Consider the following 18,518-nt stretch of genomic DNA (forward strand, 5'->3'; position numbering starts at 1 on the left):
GAGAACACATGATCCAGTACACCACATAACAAGAGAACACATGATCCAGTACACCACATAACAAGAGAACACATGATCCAGTACACCACATAACACGAGAACACATGATGCAGTACACCACATAACACGAGAACATGATCCAGTACAACGCATAACACGAGAACACATGATCCAATACACCACATAACACGAGAACACTTGATCCAGTACACCACATAACACGAAAACACATGATCCAGTACACCACATAAAACGAGAACACATGATCCAGTACACCATATAACACGAGAACGCATGATCCAATACACCACATTACACGAGAACACATGATCCAATACACCACATAACAAGAGAACACATGATCCAATACACCACATAACAGAAGAACACATGATCCAGTACAACACATAACACGAGAACACATGATCCAGTACACCACATAACACGAGAACACATGATCCAATACACCACATAACACGAGAACACTTGATCCAGTACACCACATAACACGAGAACGCACGATCCAATATACCACATAACACAAGAACGCATGATCCAGTGCACTACATAACACTAAAACACATGATCCAATACACCGCATAACACTAGAACACATTATCCAATACACCACATAACATTAAAACGCATGATACAGTGCACCACATAACATTAGAACGCATGATCCAATACACCACATAACACAAAAACACATGATCCAGTGCACTACTTAACACTGGAACACATTATCTAGTACATTACATAACACTAGAACACATTATCCAATACACCACATAACACTAAAACGCATGATCCAGTGCACCACATAACATTAGAACACATGTTCCAGCACATTACATAACACTAGAGCACATAATTAAATACACCACATAACATGAGATCACATGATCCAGTACACCACATAACATGAGAGCACATGATTCAATACACCACATAACATGAGAACACATGATTCAATACACCACATAACACAAGAACACATAATCCAGTACACCACATAACATGAGAACACAAGATTCAATACACCACATAATACAAGAACACATGATCCAGTACACCACATAACATGAGAACACATGATCCAGTGCACCACATAACATGAGAACACATGATTCAATACATCACATAACACGAGAACACATGTTCCAATACACCACATGAGAACACATGATTCAATACACCGTATAACGCGCGAGTATGTGCAATAACAGCTGACAAGGGTGTTGAGAGAAATAACAACAAGTGTTGGTTCCCCAGCCATCACTCCCTCATGTGATTTCGATCGTCACCACACACGGAGATCTTGAAGGTGGGGGAGTGTGTTACGGTGGTGATAGCAAGGTGATGCGTGTGTTACGATGGTGATAGCAAGGTGATGCGTGTGTTACGGTGGTGATAGCAAGGTGATGCGTGTGTTACGGTGGTGATAGAAAGGTGATGAGTGTGTTACGGTGGTGATAGCAAGGTGATGCGTGTGTTACGGTGGTGATAGGAAGGTGATGAGTGTGTTACGGTGGTGATAGCGAGATGAGGACTGTGTTACGGTGGTGATAGCAAGGTGAGGAGTGTGTTACAGTAGTGATAGCGAGATGAGGACTGTGTTACGGTGGTGACAGCAAGGTGAAGCATGTGTGTTACGGTATAATACAGTGATGATAGCGAGGCGAGGAGTGTGTTACAGTAATGATAGCGAGATGAGGACTGTGTTACGGTGGTGACAGCAAGGTGAGGAGTGTGTTACAGTAGTGTTAGCGAGATGAGGACTGTGTTACGGTGGTGACAGCAAGGTGAAGCATGTGTTACGGTGGTGATATCAAGAACAAGAAGAATGTGTTACGCTCGTGACGATCACAAGATGGCTTAGTGTGTTACGGTGACGGTAACTAACCTTCAGGAGGCTGAGGATTGAGCTGACGAAGGCGCCGCTGGTGGAGTGCTTCAGGACCGTTATGACAGCTTGGGTGACGGCGTGCACGGTGTCCTTGGCCTGTTTTAAAGCAAGATGCAAGGACATTAGGGAGCCGCCACGCCACCATGGTCTGGTTGATCCCTCATACGAGGTTTACTGCAGGTCTTATATATATTCATCAGGCTAATTAGCGTATTAGAAAATGTTATATATCTGTGCGTTGTGAAACCCCGAGCTCACTCAGGCAGTTATGGTAATTTATTACGACGTTTATGTGAAGCGATTCCGTGCGAATAAACCAAAAAAAAACAGGACCTCCGGTAAAAATAACGAAGCCATTTTATTTCCGTTATTTTAGTGTGATTATTTACAAGGGTTGTGGCGGCTCTGTGATAACACGATGTTGTCTTGGTTAGTTAACCCCTTGGGCATGACGATACGACCTCCGGGGTCGGATGGCGTGACTTTTGACCTGACCCTGGAGTGTCATTATCCTCAAAGGGGATCAGAAGAATAACATTGCTGTAATCGCGACCTGAAACCCAGAGTCTCCCTGAAGTATTCTTCGTCTTCACGAACTGAATCATGTGGGGGAAAATAAAGTACGAAAGTGGGTACCTTCAGCCTCGAATACAGCGGAAAACTTAAAGAGAGAGAGAGAGAGAGAGAGAGAGAGAGAGAGAGAGAGAGAGAGAGAGAGAGAGAGAGAGATTCAATAAGTGAAGGCGCCCCTTCTGCCGTTCACCATTTCAGCGGTATAAGAAAGCAAGATATGAGCACCGGAGGACAAGAAAGGAGAGACAGAATAACTTTTTGAAACATGATCCCAAACTTTTCCATGGATCCAGCAACTATAAATTTCAAGTTAACGGGCAATTAATAAGCTGAGGGATTCAGAGGGAAGGGTTCTAAAGGATAATGCAAAGATGTGCGAGGGACTTGATGACAAGTTAGCATGGAAACAGAACACTGGAAATCTGATGCCACTGCCGGATAAAATGATCATGTAGTCCTCGATATTGACTACGTGGTGGAGGAGGACACAAGAGATGCATCAGAATAAGCGCAAGATCCAAAGAGGAAATACACTCGAGGCAGTTGTGTAGAACTGATCTTGTTAAATAAGAGTTTGGAGTGGGAGAAGGAGTTATACAACAAGAGGATGAACCAGTGCTATAGAAGGTTCTGTGAAACTTACAGTGGAGTCAGACCACAAGTACCTCTGGTAGCCAACTGACGAGGGAGAACAAAATGGAGAAAGAGACATAGTTCAACAGGAGAAATCGTACACCGAAAGACCTGAAGTTTACTACGGAGATGTTAACGACATTGCGGCGTCCAGCATATGAAAGGTACAGGAGAGTAAGGAATGAGGACTGTGAGGTAAGGAGGGAGGAGAGGAGATATTTTGAAAAGAGCTTTGTTGACAAGACAAAAGATAATCCAAAGCTTTTTCTATAATTTCACCAGAAGCAAATTGTCGGTTGAGAAGCAGCTAATTAGGGTAAGTGACTTGAAGAATTTTTCAGAATAATTAGGAAATATGAGGTGTTGAATGATAGACTTGAAAGTGCTTTCACTGTGGATAACAATACTGCACCAGCATTAACAAGGTCAAAGAGGAAAGAAGTCTTGGAAAATAAGATAAAAAGATAGAAACATTATAATCATACTATTTGAATATCTTGAGTCTCCCCATGTGTTGAAGGAACGTGCATATAGCTCTGGTTAGGCTGATCAGAAATTCTGTTCTATAGGCCCCAAGAGGAAGGGTAATTCCAAAGATGTGAAAGAGTACAAGTGTTGTGCCTGTTATTAAGAAATGGAATCGAAAATTTGCGATGAACTATAGAACAGTCTTCCTAATCAACATTGAGAGTAAAACAAGGGAAAGATAATCAGAAAGCGAATGAACGAGTACATGCAAATGAGAAACAACTTACGTAATTGAGAGGCAACACAGTTTAAGGGATCTTCATGACTATCATGACAAGGTGACTTTCATCTCGGTTCAAAGAGAGATGGTTGGGTAGACTCTGTGTTTCTGAGAGTGACAGAAAGCTTTTGGCACCACACTCCGCTGGAGGATGATAGAGAAGCTAGGCAAGGATAAGGGGCAAGCTTATCACTGGACAGATTACCTTTGTGGAGGAAACAGAGGAAGCAGGTAAGTTGTACATCCTCAAACTGGGATGGAATTACACGTGGCGTGCCGCAGGGCTTGGTATTGGACCGATTACTATCCTTGAAGTATGTCAGTGACACGCTTATCAGACTGAGCTCTTACCTAAACATGTTTGCTGATAGTGCCAAGGTTATAAGAGAAATAACGGATGACGATTGCATCAGCTTCTAGGGAAAGTTGGACAATGGATGACGAGATTCATTCGAAGTAAGCACGAACACCTGATTGAGAGGGTCCAGGGAAGAGCAACCAAGATGGTACCTGAATTAAGAGGACTGAGCTACAGTAAGGGGATTAGGGCTGCAAAGCTATCCCATTTGGAGGACAGGAGAGAAGTTGGGGATGGGGAGAGGGGACCTGATACCAGCCTCCAAGTTTCAAAATCATCTGGACGATGTTGACAGTAAAAATAATTTCAGGAGTAACCAAAGACCACAAAGAGAAGCTGGGCAAAACGATGGTAACAAAGGATATGAAAGAAGCAATCGTTTAGCGTAATGATGTTGGATGGTTGGAGTAAACTGTCCAAGGGGACAGTGAATGCCGGCAGTTTACAAAGTTTAAAAGGCTACTCGATAGCATAGAAAGTAAGTTCAGGAGACGGGGCTCCACGAGTGCAAAACTTTCTCCCCGTACTCTACAAATAGGTAACTAGATATGGGAAATTACCTCAAACATTAGCGCACGATTCTAGCTCACAACAGGACATAGTTCTTAACTTCAGCTCCCACGCTAATTATTAATTTTCCGTCATCTTGCTCAAGAATATCTGGGGTCTTGCAATAAGATGCCAATGTAATCAGGTGGTCACCAAGACCAGGGGATTATACTCGTGCTTCATTACTCCCACCATTCCAAAATTTTTTTTTTTTTTTTTTTTTTTTTTTTTTTTTTTATACTTTGTCGCTGTCTCCCGCGTTTGCGAGGTAGCGCAAGGAAACAGACGAAAGAAATGGCCCAACCCCCCCCCCCCATACACATGTACATACACACGTCCACACACGCAAATATACATACCTACACAGCTTTCCATGGTTTACCCCAGACGCTTCACATGCCTTGATTCAATCCACTGACAGCACGTCAACCCCTGTATACCACATGGCTCCAATTCACTCTATTCCTTGCCCTCCTTTCACCCTCCTGCATGTTCAGGCCCCGATCACACAAAATCTTTTTCACTCCATCTTTCCACCTCCAATTTGGTCTCCCTCTTCTCCTCGTTCCCTCCACCTCCGACACATATATCCTCTTGGTCAATCTTTCCTCACTCATTCTCTCCATGTGCCCAAACCATTTCAAAACACCCTCTTCTGCTCTCTCAACCACGCTCTTTTTATTTCCACACATCTCTCTTACCCTTACGTTACTTACTCGATCAAACCACCTCACACCACACATTGTCCTCAAACATCTCATTTCCAGCACATCCATCCTCCTGCGCACATCTCTATCCATAGCCCACGCCTCGCAACCATACAACATTGTTGGAACCACTATTCCTTCAAACATACCCATTTTTGCTTTCCGAGATAATGTTCTCGACTTCCACACATTTTTCAAGGCTCCCAAAATTTTCGCCCCCTCCCCCACCCTATGATCCACTTCCGCTTCCATGGTTCCATCCGCTGACAGATCCACTCCCAGATATCTAAAACACTTCACTTCCTCCAGTTTTTCTCCATTCAAACTCACCTCCCAATTGACTTGACCCTCACCCCTACTGTACCTAATAACCTTGCTCTTATTCCCATTTACTCTTAACTTTCTTCTTCCACACACTTTACCAAACTCAGTCACCAGCTTCTGCAGTTTCTCACATGAATCAGCCACCAGTGCTGTATCATCAGCGAACAACAACTGACTCACTTCCCAAGCTCTCTCATCCCCAACAGACTTCATACTTGCCCCTCTTTCCAGGACTCTTGCATTTACCTCCCTAACAACCCCATCCATAAACAAATTAAACAACCATGGAGACATCACACACCCCTGCCGCAAACCTACATTCACTGAGAATTCCACGTTGAAGTCGGGTGGTGGCAAGAGGGGTTGATGGCTCTTTTAAGGTCGTCTTCTTTGGTATGTGTTTATCTTCCTCCCACATCTCATCTATATCGTTATCCTCATCTATATCATTCTCACCATCCTCAGTTTCATTACGCGTACGATCATTGCCATCATTATCTTGAGAGTCCTCATCATATTCAGCCAGTCGATAAATGGGTCTCGATAAATGGGTCCCTGACCTAGGCTGGGGTAGGTGTGTATATGTGTATACACATAAGGGAGGAAAGACATGGGTACATATATACAAGGTTAAGAAATCACACACACACACACACACACACACACATTTAGGTTCGAATCTTGTTCACGGCAGCCGGTCCACAGTCCACCCAGCTGTTCATCCTCCCCTCGGAGCTGGTCGATGAAATGGGTACCTGACTTAGGCTAGGGTGTGTGTGTGTGTGTGTGTGTGTGTGTGTGTGTGTGTGTGTGTGTGTGTGTGCATACATACATAGACTGGAGAAAAGACATGTTACATAAAAAGAAGAAAAAAACGTTGAGACAAGGCAACACGTATAAAACTCTCTCCCTTACACACACACACACACACACACACACACACACACTTTATATAGCCCACTCAGATAGTACATAAAGGGAATAGTAACCGCTGGAAACAAACGCATAGTAGTGTTGATATTACATAATCCAGAACAAATATACAACGATACCAATGAAAGAACAATTAGGATTGTACAGGAAACAGGATCTCGATTATAAAGAGGTAGATAAGAGGACAATAAGTAATGGAGATAAATATTTTCAGAGTGTATACAGTGAACACACTAGGAAAAGAGGGACTGATACACCATCATTGCTAAACCTTATGATCACATGTACTAGCATGTATATTGAGAATATTACATTTGGCACCAATTGGAAAAAGTGTTCATGTAATGCTCAAGTTTGACTGTGGAGTAAGTAAGAAAGTTAAACTTACAGCTTTTGACGATAAAACTACCAACACACCATCAAAACTGTCACAGCTAACAGCTTCGATAGCTGTTATCACTACTAACCTGCCTCCAATATATTCTTTCCTAAAACTAGCACCACACTGTGATCAGAAACTAGCACCACACTGTGATCAGAAACTAGAACTGTAGTTGCCGGTAAGTTTCCTTGGTATATACCATTCTAATAATGCAGTATACACAAGACGTTTATCTCAGTTGATTATGAAATTAGATAACTCGTAGCTTACCGATATTGAGGGATCCTACGAAATCAAAAGACATGGAAATGGACGCTCTGGCCCTGTGTGAAAATTATTGTTAATAGTATTGCCAGATCAGATGATATGAATTATCGTACCGAAACCCTTCGAAACTATTATGTCTTTCTAAATATGAACGTTCATAGTTCCTCCAATACCAGCAGAATTTATTGACAAAGAAAGATGCATACAGTTATCGCTGAAGTTGATACGATTCTCAAGACGTATTACAGAAAAGTTACCGAAATTACGATCACAGAAAAAAAAATGTACGCACTCAAGCATATGGTAACTAAATTTAATGAAAAGTAGTTGCACATTAAAGAAATATTATTAAATATCGCTGGCAACATTGCTTAAAAATTTTCCAATGAAATTTAAGATTTTTTTTCCAAACTTGAGAATATGTCAGAATCTCAAAAGTACAGCTTTTCCTCTTTAGTCGATCAGCCCTAAGATAAAGTGGCGGAAACGAAGGAGATAATTAGCCTGATGTGTACTTAGAAAGATGTAGTAGGTTTAATCTCTTCATAAATATACGTTGTATGCTGAAAGCGTATTTTCGTCGTTTAACGTAAATGAATATTATTATTTTTCTTTTGTAATGATCAAATACAAGAAAATCGAGATCCTGTAATTTTGTTTCATCAATTGTTGAAGCCCTGCACGTTAGGTTCTCGCTTGATTTAGAACTCCAATAAAGGTATCGAAAGACTGTTCATGATGTAAGATATATTTAACTTAAGCCAGCAAGAAGTGTGATAACATCATTTGAAAAGACGAGTGAAGGAATTACGAGTGTTGATTGACGCGTTCGACTGTCAGTAACCGATATGGCCCCTTAACACCACTCTTGCATGAATGATACTTGGAATAAAAGTCTAATCCTAATATCTCTACGGTATATTAACGTAAGGAGCATAGTTGTGGTAATATTTTGTACACAGCATGTGCAGCTGTGCGATGGGGAGCGCCTTAGCGTGTATATTTTGTCAAGCACAACGGTACATTACACAGTGTATACAACACAACGTGGGCTTCATGATGCACACGTTACATAACACTGTATGAGATGTACCCGAAGTGTACATCAGCAAGAGTGTTATGTAACATGCAACACGCAACATAGTACATGAGCCGTGTATATAGCTTATGCTTACGCTGTAAGACGTAACTGATACTACAGGATGCATTGTATATGACGCACACTTGGACATGAAAAGCCTTGTCAGGAGGCTTCGTATATGATGTACACTTGGATATGAAAAGTCTAGTCAGGAAGCATAGTATGTGACGTACACTTCGACATGGAAAGCCTAGTCAAATATGGCGTCACAAACACACCTTCATGAGACACTCGCCTCTCAAGCACACACCACGGCTCCCACGCTTTTCCTATCATGTGTCGTCTTTTTATTAAGGCATCGTTTGTTTTTACTGGTTTCATTCCCATCATTTTATCATGCCTGGGTCAGGAATGTTGTGTTTAAGGTACTCATACAGCTTGACACGTTAAGGATCACACTGTATGTCTGTTGTGGTTATTCAAAAATGCTCACACACGGCAATAGTTTTTATCTTATTGAGAAATACACGCAGTTCTGGTTACATCGCAATTCAATCCTGTAATGATAGAAACATGTTGGGCATAACCATATATCCTCCAGTTTAGCCTGAAAACCCTACACAATCAGCATCACAACGTCTGCATCCCAAAAGCTGGGAGTGTTGTATAGGTGCCGTAATTATTTTCTTTGTGAGGTGTTGTTTCGCCTCTACAGGGGTTTTATTTGCCCAAGTCTGCAATACTGTTCACACATCCTCCACTTCTCTATTAACTAGAGTGGAATCAAAAGCCTTCCGTCACCTCTCTTTAACCTTCCCTGTCGATACTCTGCGATGTGCTCCTCTTTCTCTCTGTTCTGTAGATATTATGTTAGCCATCATTCTCGTGGGCTTTCCGCATGTCTCCACCACCCTCCAAGGTTTGGACCCGTGGCACGCGTTTGGCTGCTGCTTTTCAGAGCTTCTGTGTGGACGCCAGCCACTCGAGGATTGCTCGTTACCACTTCTCTTCCATCTTTTATCTCTTTCCTTCTTCATATAACTTTTCTTGTCTTTAAGTCAGGCCTGCAGACACTTGCGGATCTCTGGTTAATTTCGATCTTTCTCTACAACTTATTCTTTCACCCACGATGGCCTCACTTGGGGTATGTTATTTGCCCATACCATATCGTCCACTATATATATATATATATATATATATATATATATATATATATATATATATATATATATATATATATACAAGAGCAACGGACTTATTCAAAATGCTCGCAAACAACATCCGTTTTCATTAAAGATATTCAGTTCTAGTCACGGAACACGCAACTAACCCAAAGGACTTATGTGAATTGTTAAAAAAGAGTGAACAAGATACCGCTACGCAGGAAGTTAAATGTAAAGTTGCAAAGTCTAATTATAGCTGAAGACTTATTATACATAACATTACCAAACTGGGATTGAGAAAGGTACACTGACATGCAATGAAACTGTATTGTGAGATGTAAACAAACTCACTGCGGTATCTGGCAAAATGAGGGATTGAAATTAAGGATATGGCAGGAAGCACGTGTGCCATCTTTACGAAAAGCATTAAAGAAAACGCTCTTAACGACATGCTAGTGTCATTGACGATCGCATGTGTAAACTTATGGAATAGAACAGATACTCTAACAGCAAATGCATGAATAATCTGGATGAAGTAAAGCTACCAAAGAGGCTGGTAGAAAACGTTCAGAAAGTCATACGTGATAAATCTTAAGGGTTCTATGATAGTGTGAGCACTGGCTTAGAAAATTATCTGTGGATAGGCAGAAGATATTTGGTGGGGCTCTAACACGGGAGGTAGGTAAAAAAGACGGCACGTTCAGGCAAGCAGGAAACATTTCGATCGAAGGGGAAGAGAGGAGACAAATCAGAGGTACCTTCTCTGAGTGAAAGCAGTTAACAATGACAGCCTCAGCTGTCTCGTATCCATATCATTGATTAGACTCGCATCGTACCTTAATTCATCCGCAGTGTTAAACTTATGAAGAAAAAATTACTCGAACTCGTGACAACGTAGAGGTAACAGGAAGGGCCTCAGCACGGGTCAGATGCATGGTTAATGAAGCTCACCCCAGCCACATGAGAAAGAAATGAAGCTGTAAGTGTAACATTACCTTTGCTGCATATTCGATACAAAATGTAAAACAGGAAGTGTCACAAATTTGGGAAGTGCCATAAATTTACGAAATGAATTATTTGAAAATGGTTAAATACGAAATGACTAACGTTGGTTACATAATGTGTTCTGTGTGATGTCTGTGCACTACATACTGTATTTCTCATTATATAGATAGAAACCAAACTTTGAGGAAATTTTAAAGAAATAATACTTCATTGAATATAAGTAATTAACAGTATACAACAGAACTTCAGTGAAACATAAAAGGAAACATACTTTCGCGAAATACCGGTATACACTGTTATTCATGACACCCGTAAGAAACAAAACATCAGTGAAGGTTAAAGGTTCAAGCATCTTCAGACCCCTAGACTAGAAATACAAAATAAGCGCAGCGCCGAAAAACCTACCATCGCATCACGTAGGGTGAAATAGTAGTCTAAGCATGACAGTCAAACTGTTCATGTGTTCAGACAGTTCGGGACGATTTACTGTGGTTAGTATGTGTCTCGGATATCCGAGACGATTACTCCGGAGCTAGCATGAGCTTAAACAGTATGAGACGATTTGTATGGGGCTAGTATGTGTATCTGATACACGAGACGATTATTCCGGCGCTAGTGTGAGCTTCGGCAGTTTGAGACGATTAGTATGGGGCTAGTATGTGTGTGTGTGTGTCATACGAGACTATTATTCCGGCGCTAGTGTGAGCTTCGGCAGTTTGAGACGATTTGTATGGGGCTAGTATGTGTGTGTGTGTCATACGAGACGATTATTCCGGCGCTCGTGTCTCGGTTACTCTGGGGTTAGCATGAGTCTCAATGCCCGAGACGATTACTATGGTGCTATCTTGTGTCTTGAATATTCGAGACTATTACCCCCAAGGCTAGAATGAATCTTGGCCGTCCGAGTCGAGTACTCACACGTGTCCCGGATATCCCATACGATTACTTCCGGGCTAGCATAGGTCTCGACAGTCCGAGACAATCATGACTCGGATTGGTCACATGCTTAGCAAGTCGTAAGCATTTTTTTTTCCACTGCTGTATGCATTATGTATAAACCTGGTGAGCGATTATCATGATTCTCATGATTATCACCCTAAATAAAGTCATCTATCTAACACATAAGAAAATATTCCAGTTCAGTCATAACTCACAAGTCCGTCACTTGCAGAGGACGCCTGGGGTAACACCTTCAGGTTATATGACACACTTCAATTTGAGGTTACATTTTACAGGAGAAAGCGTGTGTTTATCACTCTGGTAAATATAGGAATGTGCATAGAATGAAGTGAACTTAATACTTTCTACTTAATGCATAGATTATATATATATATATATATATATATATATATATATATATATATATATATATATATATATATATATATATATATATAGGTTGGTTGGTAAGGTTATTTAATGTATGTATGACTCATGGTGAGGTGCCTGAGGATTGGCGGAATGCGTGCATAGTGCCATTGTACAAAGGCAAAGGGGATAAGAGTGAGTGCTCAAATTACAGAGGTATAAGTTTGTTGAGTATTCCTGGTAAATTATATGGGAGAGTATTGATTGAGAGGGTGAAGGCATGTACAGAGCATCAGATTGGGGAAGAGCAGTGTGGTTTCAGAAGTGGTAGAGGATGTGTGGATCAGGTGTTTGCTTTGAAGAATGTATGTGAGAAATACTTAGAAAAGCAAATGGATTTGTATGTAGCATTTATGGATCTGGAGAAGGCATATGATAGAGCTGATAGAGATGCTCTGTGGAAGGTATTAAGAATATATGGTGTGGGAGGCAAGTTGTTAGAAGCAGTGAAAAGTTTTTATCGAGGATGTAAGGCATGTGTACGTGTAGGAAGAGAGGAAAGTGATTGGTTCTCAGTGAATGTAGGTTTGCGGCAGGGGTGTGTGATGTCTCCATGGTTGTTTAATTTGTTTATGGATGGGGTTGTTAGGGAGGTAAATGCAAGAGTCTTGGAAAGAGGTGCAAGTATGAAGTCTGTTGGGGATGAGAGAGCTTGGGAAGTGAGTCAGTTGTTCGCTGATGATACAGCGCTGGTGGCGGATTCATGTGAGAAACTCCAGAAGCTGGTGACGGAGTTTGGTAAAGTGTGTGGAAGAAGAAAGTTAAGAGTAAATGTGAATAAGAGCAAGGTTATTAGGTACAGTAGGGTTGAGGGTCAAGTCAATTGGGAGGTGAGTTTGAATGGAGAAAAACTGGAGGAAGTGAAGTGTTTTAGATATCTGGGAGTGGATCTGTCAGCGGATGGAACCATGGAAGCGGAAGTGGATCATAGGGTGGGGGAGGGGGCGAAAATTTTGGGAGCCTTGAAAAATGTGTGGAAGTCGAGAACATTATCCCGGAAAGCAAAAATGGGTATGTTTGAAGGAATAGTAGTTCCAACAATGTTGTATGGTTGCGAGGCGTGGGCTATGGATAGAGTTGTGCGCAGGAGGATGGATGTGCTGGAAATGAGATGTTTGAGGACAATGTGTGGTGTGAGGTGGTTTGATCGAGTAAGTAACGTAAGGGTAAGAGAGATGTGTGGAAATAAAAAGAGCGTGGTTGAGAGAGCAGAAGAGGGTGTTTTGAAATGGTTTGGGCACATGGAGAGAATGAGTGAGGAAAGATTGACCAAGAGGATATATGTGTCGGAGGTGGAGGGAACGAGGAGAAGAGGGAGACCAAATTGGAGGTGGAAAGATGGAGTGAAAAGGATTTTGTGTGATCGGGACCTGAACATGCAGGAGGGTGAAAGGAGGGCAAGGAATAGAGTGAATTGGAGCGATGTGGTATACAGGGGTTGACATGCTGTCAGTGGATTGAATCAAGGCATGTGAAGCGTCCGGGGTAAACCATGGAAAGCTGTGTAGGTATGTATATTTGCGTGTGTGGACGTGTGTATGTACATGTGTATGGGGGGGGTTGGGCCATTTCTTTCGTCTGTTTCCTTGCGCTACCTCGCAAACGCGGGAGACAGCGACAAAGTATAAAAAAAAAAAAAAAAAAATATATATATATATATATATATATATATATATATATATATATATATATATATATATATATATATTATATATATTGCGCTACCTCGCAAACGCGGGAGACAGCGACAAAGTATAAAAAAAAAAATATATATATATATATATATATATATATATATATATATATATATATATTTTTTTTTTTTTTTTTTTGCTTTGTCGCTGTCTCCCGCGTTTGCGAGGTAGCGCAAGGAAACAGACGAAAGAAATGGCCCAACCCACCCCCATACACATGTATATACATACATCCACACACGCAAATATACATACCTACACAGCTTTCCATGGTTTACCCCAGACGCTTCACATGCCCTGATTCAATCCACTGACAGCACGTCAACCCCGGTATACCACATCGATCCAATTCACTCTATTCCTTGCCCTCCTTTCACCCTCCTGCATGTTCAGGCCCCGATCACACAAAATCTTTTTCACTCCATCTTTCCACCTCCAATTTGGTCTCCCACTTCTCCTCGTTCCCTCCACCTCCGACACATATATCCTCTTGGTCAATCTTTCCTCACTCATTCTCTCCATGTGCCCAAACCATTTCCTATGAGTCCACAGGGAAAATGAAACACGGAAAGTTCCCAAGTGCACTTTCGTGTAATAATCACATCATCAGAGGAGATACAAGAGAGGAATATAACAGTCAGTTGATATACATCGAAGAGACGAAGCTAGGACGCCATTTGGCAAACATGAAATTGTCCAAAAACATGTTTTTGGACAATCGCATGTTTACCAAATGGCGTCCTAGCTTCGTCTCTTCGATGTATATCAACTGACTGTTATATTCCTCTCTTGTATCTCCCCTGATGATGTGATTATTACACGAAAGTGCACTTGGGAACTTTTCGTGTTTCATTTTCCCTGTGGACTCATAGGAATATCTTGATCACGCGCAAAATTGTGATCCTTTCCAATATATATATATATATATATATATATATATATATATATATATATATATATATATATATATATATATATATATATATATTACGTAATCTACTTTACCTAATAAGTCTATCTTTTGTGCCCAAAATATAGTCTTTTTGTTCTTAACCTCATAGTTTGTTGGATTAGGCTATGATAGGGTATGATACCCTGTTCTTAAACCCAGCCCTTGAAGGCCAGGTCTGTGGCCATACGATTGTGCCCATGGTTTTGACTACGATTCCTAAACACACATCAGGCAAAATTTGGGTACTAACCCAATTACTTCGAATGCGGCGTGCTTGCAGTAAAATTGCCGGTTTTTAACACGGCTGTGTGAGACGTGAAGTATAGATTTATTCGTAATTACCACATTTATTCATAAATACCTTTCTAAGATGAAGTCCAAGTGTTACCTAGGACTTTTTTTTGAGGTACCTGTGGCTCAAAGCTCTGCTACTTTCAGTAGCCGGAAAATGTGAACTTTGGAATGAGTTCTTTAACGGACGTTACTCCCTGTGATCAGCCTCGTCTCACGTCACTTTCTCTTCGTGTAACCTCATAGGGGAGGAGTTCGATAAAGCCAGGCGTATAAATGAAAATGATAAACGAAAAGAATAAGTTAATATTCCGGGGAAACATAACTAAGATACGTTAAGTGTATCTAGGTATTTGAGGCAGTGTGAGAGGGGCATAAACTGTGATGCTAGCAACAAGGGTCGAAGCTCAAGCGTCGCCACAGAGGAAAGTCGCCAGTCATGACAATAGGCGCCAGCCAGGACAGTAATGCATGTTGACCTAGGTATTACCCCGCCTACATGGCGTTTCCTAACCTTCAGAGGAGTAACCACTGATATATATTCTCGACGAATGCATTAATCAATCCCAGTAAAACTATATATTTTTCTTTAATGGTAAGGGTAGGTTAGGATGAGCATTGGCCTGAAATGATCCCTTTACACATTGGCTTCTGTGGTTATCATATTTTCTTTATTATTGTCCGTATACATAGACTCTATACGGATGAAAGCAAAGAAAATATAACACTTCACAAATTCCTAGTATGACCACATCTTGAATACGCAATTTAAGCATGGAGACCTTATTAACAAAATAGGATTGACATTGGAAGAAATCATAGAAGTGCCCCAGGAATGATTATAGATATAGGTAAGTCACCTTACATGTAAAGATTAAAAGAAACATTATCATTAGAGATGCAGATATTAAGTTTTGATATAATCGAAGTGTATTGATTATTCGTGGTCCCGAAGGTTTGACTTTTTTTCAAATTAAGAGATATCCAAACTTTGGGTCGCCCAAAGATACGTAAGCCAAATATGAGACTGGATGTAAAGAAATATTTCTCGATATTTCATTGATGAATGGTATACCTTGCCAACCGAAGTTGTTGAAAAAGATAGCATTAATAACTTTAAATCAAAATGTTTTTTTTTTTTATTTTGGCAGTAAAGAAGGCTTCGCACAACTCGAAGACGGCCCTTATCGCGGCTAGGCTATTATAAAATTAACTATTTATATATGAATATGTTTAACGTAAATATATGGACGCTCGAGTAGATAGTGCATGACAGTGTGTAAAGAGAATAGGTTGATCGAAAACTGATAAAAAATGTAAGACAAAGTAAATTTGATTGATGACATAGGGATAAGGGCATTGCATTTTCAGTTTATTTCAGATGTATGTAAGATATATACGGAAGGATAGTCATGCAATAAATGACGTTGATGTTTGTCTGTGAGCAATCTACATACATTCCTAATGGCCTGAATACGGTGACAACTTGTATATTATCAACAACATATATTTCATCTAGTTTCATTGGAATTTATATAGATATAAAAGAAAACATCCATAAAAACACACATTGATAAGAGAATATGTATAATTACCTCAAGTCTTATGGGAGGCATTTTCTTGATTTAAATCCAAATATGTACTAACGTCAGTTGTTCATCTGTGTCGTCTCGATTGGCTACAGTTTCCCGCCATGAAAGTGCATTTCATTAACTGAAATTCTTTCATTATTTTGTGCTTAGTACCATATTATATTATGTAAAATTTTCACACATTAAACTTTTCTACAACATTATATTATTCACAATCCATTTTCATAGTTTCATATGAGACTATAGTTGTCTGTTTTGTTTTTACCTCTGAGCGTTTCATATCCACCATATTTGTTTACATGTGACGTCATATAACGTTGCGCGCCAAACCAATCTCAAGAGTGAGTAAATATTTTACTTTTGTACTTGAATTGCCTAGGTTATTAGATTAGAGTCCCTGACTGATTCATGTTTTAAGTTTAGTCTGTTTATTAAAATAGGACAATATCGCTTAAATTTGACCCGATATGAAAATATTTAGAGCAGTTATGCCATATCGTGCTAAGTCAACATACCCAATCTCGATCAGCTGATCAAAGATCTCGAGCCGTTATTGGTTATTATAGGTGGTTAAGTTTGAATCTACCTCATTCTTAGATTTGAGAGTATTTTATGGCACCTATTTGCAATAGGAAGAAGCGAAAGTGACGAATCATTATCGAAGAAAATATCAGTGGATTCATTATAGTTGGCATAGGTCCATTCTACATGCAGTGATTGCATTATATGAATGTATGGCCGTTACACATTTTGCTTGCTTATGTTAGGTTTGTAGGATGGGCAGTTTGTTTCTTTTGCAAAGCAAATTAAGATGAAAAGAAAGATAATACCATTCTAGATAAATGGCTAATGTGGATAAACCAGTTTGTCATATAATAGATTGATGTCTGTAAGTGTAGTCTTAATTTACTGTGCATTAAATGAGTTTTGGATATTGTGCGATTGTATTTGGTATTAAGACAGTATAATGTCGAGAGAATAGATACAACGCTGGGGAACATGACTTGAAGCAGTTCATTTATTGTATGATATTAAATAAGATGCTAATAGGGGAAATGTAGGATTGATTACTTTAGAAAATCAATCATTTGTAAAAAAGCAGCAGAAACTATGACAACCTCATCTGATCTCCTGAAGCAGCTTATATTTATTGTGGAAATATTTTAGAATTGATTTGATGAGCTGAGCTGTTAGGTACTGAATGGGGTAGAGGCTTGATTAAGGTTGAGTGTGGTATGAATGGCCTCTCATCTGTTGCCTGTTTGTTGACATTTGTCAGAAGTAGGTGCAGTGGTAGATTGTGTGTCTGATACGTCTTTGACTAGGATATTGAAAATCAAGATCAATCTTGGCTGCTAAAGAGCTTAGGCAAGGTTCTCGTAGGTTTTATTGATTTATACCAGGTAAGGTTCTCCTAGGTTTTATTGATTTATACCAGGGTCGACGTGCTGTCAATGAACTGAACCAGGGCCTGTGAAGCGTCTGGAGTAAATCATGGAAAGGTTTGTGGGGCCTGTATGTGGATAGGGAGCTGTGGTTTCAGTGCATTACACATGACAGCTAGAGAATATTTTTCTTGATATATGTTCATAATTGCAGAATTGAAAAAATGATCCATACTATCAGATGCAACTTTATCCCAGTTTGTAAAGTATACTGCTTTTGCTGACTGGTATTGCTTGAATTCAAAGTTAGCATTTATGTATAATTAAACTCATACTTTTGTACCCTGTCTTGCAACATGTTTGTGTTCTTGGTTACTTTCACAAGTTGAATTGTCTCAAATTGAGATTTGAAAACCATGATGTGAGATGCATCTCAAAATGGGGAAGTAGTAAGCTGTTGAAGTTGACAACACAAGGAAGCACATTCTCTCCATATGTATTTTTTTTTGTGTAACTCATTTCCTTTTTTTTTTTTTCAAAACATTACACTTCAACCCTCTAATGATATTATTATCACAAAATCTGCATCTCAAAAGTTCAGGGT

General features: G+C 40.1%; 1 protein-coding gene across 7 annotated transcripts in view; it reads left to right on the top strand.

Moving 5' to 3' along the window:
- The window catches only part of LOC139761399 (Fanconi anemia group J protein homolog), a 1,968,572-nt gene that overhangs the window by 738,791 nt on the left and 1,211,263 nt on the right, over window positions 1–18,518 (top strand). Inside the window, exon 1 of one of the 7 annotated variants that reach the window (XM_071685552.1) lies at window positions 16,827–16,870. The exons of the other annotated variants lie outside the window; for them this stretch is intronic. The gene's annotated coding sequence lies outside the window, so the exon portion shown is untranslated. Of the gene's footprint in view, window positions 1–16,826; window positions 16,871–18,518 lie in introns of those variants that run through there. 7 annotated transcript variants of the gene reach the window in all.

Source organism: Panulirus ornatus, chromosome 3, assembly GCF_036320965.1.
Source record: "Panulirus ornatus isolate Po-2019 chromosome 3, ASM3632096v1, whole genome shotgun sequence".
In the NCBI taxonomy this organism is placed as follows: domain Eukaryota; kingdom Metazoa; phylum Arthropoda; class Malacostraca; order Decapoda; family Palinuridae; genus Panulirus; species Panulirus ornatus.